The following is a 7,652-nucleotide window of genomic DNA, read 5'->3' as shown; positions in this document are numbered from 1 at the left end:
TAGAGTCTTGGCAAAACAAATCCCCAAGTTTTGTTCTCATATGTTATCTTTGACTACATCCACTATTTCGTCAAACACTATCATCTCCCTTATGATACTTTATGTTTTATCCTTATTTGGTGTCTTTATGCTTTAGCTATATTCGCATTGTTATAGCAAAATAGCCTTTCCATACCTCATATTCAACCCTCCATAGTGAAGTTAGCAGTGCAACCCTGCTTGACACTTATTGACACTATAGACTGATCTGCTGCGATTCATTGTAGCAGATTAAACTATTTTCCATAGTTAATAACCTCATAAGAAAGAAAATTAGTTAGGTTTTTGTTTAGTTTTTTTTATTTTTATTTGTAGTTAAAAAAAACAAGAGAAATTTGACCGATTTATATGAACTTAGGGATCAAAGTAGGCCTAAAGGTAAACTAACATGTTTGGTGAATGTGCAAGACACCATTCGGAGACATAATGATAAGACACTACCCACAATGTTGTAACACGAAGCTTCAATGTCAAAACCTAGTAAATAGAGTACCCAAAAGGAGTAGTCTGCCTTTAGTGTTGTGGCATAGTCAGAGGGTGTCGCGACACAACCCTGAAATCAAGCCCCAGCTCGTAAATTGCCATCAGTGTTGCGACACTGATGTGACATGAAAAATTAATGAGACAAGTTTTTTTCTCGCATAATGAACTTTAACGCAAAAGTGTCAACCAAATTAGATCAATGATTAGTGCCCAACCTTAAGCCTATAAATAAAAGGCTCTAAACACCTTATGAAAAGTTTTTTATTAAGTTAATTTTTCAGTTAGTTTAGTTTTTACTTAGTTTCAATTTCCCTTTTAGTGTAATTTATATTTTTCGTTAAGTTTAGTTTTCTATTTCGTTCACGCGCTTCTCATTATAATATCAGGTATTCTCATCCCTATTCTTAGTTTATTTATCATGCTTATCTTTCTTATCAATTACTTTGTATGTGTTAAATCTATGGGGAACTAATCCGGTAGGGGAGATTAACAAGTGGATGTGGGATTGATTGATTTTTATGTAGGGTTTCTTAGCGGATCAACTGGTTGGGATAGGAAGAACTTCAAACCCTAGGCTTGACGACCCTAGGAAGCCATATAGGTGGGAATGAAACCGAAATTGGTATTGTCTATCGTGAAAACCTTACCCCGATCTGATTTGGACTGTGACATCAATAGATAAGTAGTTCTTGCTAACTCATTAGGTTAGTGGAAGTGCTGAAAAAATGGGTTTGCAAAATGCAGTGGAAAATAAATTTAGGGAAACCAGAGTTTTAAAAAATTTTCCAAAAACAAGATCTTGGTTGTGATATCTAAAGTAATAAACACTTAATCAAAATTGTACCTTTTCGATTCGTGTAGGAGGATCGCTTTGTCCGAGTAGTCTTCTCTGCTATCCTTAAGCTTACGTCTGCCAAGTGTGGGCTTGCTTTGAAAATTAGAAAATTTTAACAAAAATTACCAGTGGGGTAATTTCATGATTTCTCTAAAATTTTGGTCAAGTTGTAAATTAGAAAAATATCTCTAGAAATTTTCTGAAATAATTTCTTCGAAGAATTTTCTCTTTACAACTTTCTCTTGAATTCAAGTGTGTAAAATAATGACCCAAGGCTCACTTTATATATGAAGAGTTTAGAGAGTTCAACTATGATTAAACTTCATAACTTTAATATTAAATTAAAATAATATTTATTTAATATATTTTAATTTAATATTAAATTTTATTAAAATAATAGAATGTTTATCTTTATCTAAATTAAATCTCATATTAAGATAATCACTTTAGTATTAAATTAATAAAATACTATTAAGATAAGTATTAAGTTAAATTTAATATTAAACTATTCAAATAATATTATTTTTGAAATAGTTAATCTGAAATCAAATTCTCTAGTAGATTCCCAATAGAAGTCTAACTCTTCTACTGCTCAACCACCGAAGACCAACCGCAACTAGCCACTTAGAGGACGTCGACGGAGCTGCCGACACAGTCATGTCCGATGATGCAGGTGCGACACACTTGCGACACCTTGAGCCGGTTTGGCTACTACCAGTTCGGTCTAGGTCAATGATGACCTGACCGGTCAAGTCTAGCCATCGGTTGGACCGTCGACCTGATTTCTCATATCAACCCCAACTTGACCAATTTTGGTATTGGTCTTGATTTTGGGCTCCCGAGCCCAATTTACGATCTCAGGTCAAATTTTCAAATTCAATTGCCCATTTAGCCAATTGTCTGACTTAAAAATTAATTTTCAAAAATATCATATTAATTTTAATTAATTTGATTAATTTAATTTTAATTAATCAAAATTAATTTTTCCAAAAATCACTTAGATTTTCCAAGTTAATTTTTCAAGAAAATTTGTTAATCAAATTCTCTAGTTGAACAATTCTCACGACCTCCTAATTTAATTTCACATCGAATAAATTGACTCAATTAAATTATTTCCAAAGTCGTAGAATTTTCTTCTGATTTAAATGTAGTTAGATCATGCTTTTGTTGAGCTAGCGGAGGGACCAATCAGACATATACAATTAGGCTCTTGTAATTGAAATTATAACCAGAAGCATTATTCTGATAATTTGCAATTACTTAATCATGGAATTAGTCCAGAATAAGTACCATTATTGAAAATTCCTTATTGTATACTCTTTACGAAAGCAATTCATCCAACTGCTTTGTCCAATGATCTCGTCATGTGTGTCTTACCCTATATAATATCCTTGATTCCTTTGAGTTAAATTCGTTCACTCAATACAATCCTATTTTATCTCATTGTCACCATTGTGTCTTCTTAATGATTAATATGATCATTGTCAACAAATGACTGTGATAAATTACTCGTTCAAGAATAAGCAACCCATGGCCACATTCCATATTTATCAATCCACATAATGCTAATGAGAGAATATCATTAACTCTTTAATTGAGCTATGAATTCCACTGTTACTAGTAAAGCCATGTCATATATAAGTCATGTACCCAACATACGGCTATGGGCTCAATCATTTTTAGAGCATAAGTCTCTACTTATATCAAAGCACTTGAGTTACATACGCATGGTCAATGACTAGCTTAGGATTTAGGTAAATCACATCCTGAACATCACAAGTGAATTAATTCACAAATGGATTCAAAATTAATTCATCTTGGGTCCAGTCCAATGTATCATTCTACCAATGAATACATCTATGTCTCTACACGTGGAGTCAACTGCTCGGTTAGACAAGACTAGCCATCTCCCTAATTGGAATTGTAGACGACATAACAATCCCTCAGTATTTGAATAAAATGCTCACTTTTATTCTTTTACGAGATTACAGACTCATTTAGATTATCTACTGAAGTAAGTTATCTTTCTCGCAATGTAAACGTTCTTACAATGCCACTTATATTCAGTTTGAACTTAGACATTCAATGAGCTAATATTTGTTTTTCACAATTTCGCTATACATGAAAAATATAAAAGACAGAAATACAAAAGATATAATAGTGGAATGTGAAATTAACTTTATTTATTTATTCATCATTCAAATAAATAGAAAATAGTTACATGTTTACTACAATATGGACACATTTCCCAATAGGAAGGCCGAAAGGCCCTTCTAAGTTAATGACTAGTTGATTGGATAGAACCCAAAATAAGATTTAATTATGAACACTAAAACGAGTTAGTCTTCCATCGTTAAAATTGATAGAATCTACAATCAGTTTCCATAAAAGTTTTTATTATTTTTATATAGAATAGTTTTTCTCATCACCCTACGATTAACCGTAATATAGTTTAATTAAATTACTAACTAGACCCATTAGCGTAAAAATTAATATTAGTTTAATCTTGCCTACCTATGGTACGATTCTCAGAGTACTTCCATACTTCGTTCTAAAACTATATTACAACCTGACCCGTATACTTGTGGGCACCACCTTAATTCCTATCCTTAGTAGCAGTATTCTCACTTCTGGCATTGGTACGTTTGGAGGAGGTCAAGTTGTTGGCGCAGTTTCCGGGGAGGCAATGCTACTAAATTAATTTTAATTTTTGCACATAATAGGATAATTAGGAAGTTTTTAAATTATATATATGTTTTTCTTTTTCTTTTTATTCATTTAATTTCCTAACCTTTTCTTTAACTTTGTGGATTTCAGTGTATGACTCGCAGTAAGAGCACACCTATATAGGCAACCACTGATCTAGCAAGATTAATACGTAGAAATAGTCGACAGCAACAACAACAGTAGATGCAAAATAACCCGTCTGCTGCGGTTGATACACCACGCGATAATCTTCTTTTCGACGATCCTAACTTTCCAGATCTACAACCACCACCACCACAATTACCAATAGAGCCACCAATGGCTCATGAGGAACGCACTCTGAAAGACTATGCTCTACCAACTTTTGATATAGTACAAGGTAGTATCACAAGGCCAACTATTACAACCAATAATTTTGAGATAAAGCCGGTGATAGAGGGTTGCACGAGGACCATGATCGAGTTGTCAAGTCACGAGAAAACTCCTACGAAGCTCTAGACGATCAGATCTGAAACGAAATAGAAAAAAATAAAAGATTAGATCTTTGAATTTCCAGATCTGAAATAAAATCCCCAAATCAGTAAAGAATCAGATTGAGACTCGAAATAAGTATTAATAAGGATTCTTGAGAATAAGGAACACGTAATTGAACCCCAAAAAAGACTCCAACCTACCGAATCTATCAATTGAACACGAAACAGAAAATTAAAATGCAATAGATTACAACAACCCAAAAATTGAAATAGAATGAGGATAGGTTGTTTGGACGGCAAGATCAATAGAAAAGGATGATTGAAGAACGTTTTCTTGCTACCAAGAAGAGTGCTGATCGATTTCTTTAAGGTTGAAGTTGGCTGGAAACACAATAAAAGAATTGAAATAAGTTAGATAAAGAAAACGACACAAGAAGAATTTAAAAGAAAGAATAACAGCAAGAAATAAAGATAAAGTCCTAAGAAGCCTTGAAATCGATAAAGATTTCACAACTCCCTTCAAACGGCTCTAATCTCCCCTCCAATGAAGAACAATGGCAAGAAGAAGGCTGAAGATGGCTCCCACAATCAAAAAGATTGTTAAAACTACTTCTAAAGAAAACTCAAGAGAAAATTCTTGAAGAACTCAAAGAGAATTTTCATTCAAAGTAAATCTGAAATTTTCAATGTAATTGTAATGTGCCTAAGGGTGGCTGGCCAAGCCATACATATAGGCCTTCTAACTATTTTCCTAGTCCTAATAGGAAAACTAAAAAAAACCATTTTTTTTTGACTTTCAAGGGAATTTCGTCTAAGGCCTTTAATGGGCCTCTTTGGGTAGAATTTTTACATAGAAATTTATTTATAAAGTCTAAAAATTAAATATAAAGTCTAAAAATTAAAACTAAGTATTTAAAGAATTAAAATTTTACAAATTGGGCCACTTTGACAATTTGGCCTGATTTTCAACTAAGTCTGATTTAAATTTCAAGATTGGGCTTGGAACATCTTATTGGGCCGTGTCTTCAAGAACTTGGGCTTGTAATCCGTTCTCTCCCGAAATTGGCTTGTTAATGCTTGTAACTGAGATCCAATCGCCTTAGTTGCAAGATTCGGTTTCTTGGACCAAGATTTCCAAGATTTGAAATCTTGATTTTCTTGACTCTTGAAATCGCTCAAAACAGCAAAATTGGACCAAGATTCGGTTTCTTGATTTTCTTGAAAACAAGAAAGTGAATCTTAATTTTCTTTTTCCTTCGTATACGCATCTAAGGCCTTTGTGACTCGTATCAACCGGCCATGATCCAGATGATTTAAAATAACCTATAGTTCAGAGGAACTGTGATTGAGGACTCAAATCAACACTTAAAATGGTTTTTCCAACTTTGTTTTACTTTTAAATTTAATAGGGTCACTGATGACACTATTCGTCTTCAACTGTTCCCCTTCTCCTAAATAGATAACATTTTTTTTGGTTAGATTCGTAGGCACTAGGATCTATCACGACATGGAATGAACTTGCAAAAAATTTATTATGCAAGTTCTTTCCTATTAGTAAGACGGTCCAACTAAGGAGAGAGATCCCAACGTTTAAAAAAATAGGAGAGAATTTTTACAAAGCTTGGGAGTGATTTAAGTCGCAGGTTCAAAGATGCCCTCACCATGGTCTACCTGGATGGTTGAAGTTACAAATGTTCTACAATGGGTTGGATGCACACTCAAGGTTATGGCTAGATGGAGCTGTAGAAAGAGCCTTAATGAACCATATGTACGAGGACACATATGAATTGTTCAAGAATATGGCGATGAACTCCTACTAGTGGCCAAATGAGCGATTCACTTATGGTCCAAAACCATCCACGACCAAAGTTGTTCACGAGGAAGATAAGTACCAGCAAATTTTGGAAAAGATTTATCGATTAGAGTAAACATCCAGTAGGCCCCTGATGCATAAAACAAATAGACCAATTGGCCAGCACCCTGAGAACTCAACTGAGAACGTAAATTACATCAGGAATAGTAGTGGAAATCCCTATTTGAATACTTATCATCCCAGTTGGAGAGACCACCCAAATCTGAGATGAGGTGATAATAAAGGAGGAGATAACAATTCTAACCCAAATAAACAAAACAATACTTACCAACCTCATTATTTACAGAAACTTTAGGAAAAGGCCAACCCCCATGACCATATTTTATGTGGTAAAGACTAGATCAGATTAAGGAAGAAATGCAATAGATATGGACAGATGTTAGATAAGTGTAGTCTGAGGGCACTCAAATGCAAACCTCATTGACTATGCTCGAAGATCAGATGGGTCAATTAATGAGCATGATGGCAAACATCAAAAGGCATATTGGCATAGGAATCTCGAGCAACACTAAGAATAACCCTCGAAGAGAAGGGAAGGAACAAGTGAAGGAAATAGCCCTCCTTTCGGGTAATGTACTGAGTAACCTGAATAACCCTACTCAAGAGGAGGATAAAGAGCATGCCAATGATCTTTAAGAGGAGACCCCTAAGGAGATGATAATGAAATAAAGTCAGAGAAGGTAGTCGAGCCGACAGCTGCGCTGACAACTAAGTAGAATAAAGAACCTACCCCCACAAATATACCATTCCCCTTGCGGTTAGAGGACAAACAAAAATGGGATAAAGTAGAGTTTGTAAGTTTTATAAAATTATTTAAATCGTTTAATGATAATTTGCCTCTCATCAAATTAATAGAAAAAGCTCCTAAATACACAAAGTACTAAAAGAAATAATGGTTAGGTATATGAAAATTAAACAGGGAGATCAAATTAACCTAGACACATCCTGTAGTGCAATTATCACCAAACAGATACCCCCAAAATTAAAAGACCTGGGGAGTTTTACAATTTCGATAAAGATAGGGGATATACATTTTAGCAAGGCCCTATGTGGCCTAGGATTCAATATAAAATTATTTCCTTATCAATATACAAAAAACTTAGGTTAGAAGAGCTCAAGAATACATACATCATACTACAGTTAACTCGCAGATCTTCGGTACAACCGAAAGGGGAGCTTGAAGATGTGTTGGTTAAGGTGCGCAATTTTATCATCCCGATAGATTTTGTAATCTTAGATTTCG

The 7,652-nt window shown here is 34.2% G+C and overlaps 1 non-coding gene across 1 annotated transcript; it reads right to left on the bottom strand.

The window, feature by feature from the left end:
* Window positions 1-6,101: 6,101 nt before the first annotated feature.
* Window positions 6,102-6,205, bottom strand: LOC128036401 (small nucleolar RNA R71). The gene has a single exon (XR_008193198.1). It is a non-coding gene; the product is annotated as a small nucleolar RNA R71 (small nucleolar RNA).
* Between the last annotated feature and the right edge of the window lie 1,447 nt (window positions 6,206-7,652).

This window comes from Gossypium raimondii, chromosome 13 (genome assembly GCF_025698545.1).
Source record: "Gossypium raimondii isolate GPD5lz chromosome 13, ASM2569854v1, whole genome shotgun sequence".
In the NCBI taxonomy this organism is placed as follows: domain Eukaryota; kingdom Viridiplantae; phylum Streptophyta; class Magnoliopsida; order Malvales; family Malvaceae; genus Gossypium; species Gossypium raimondii.
The sequence above is the reverse complement of the archived record's forward strand: the minus strand, read 5'-3'. Positions and strand labels throughout refer to the sequence as shown.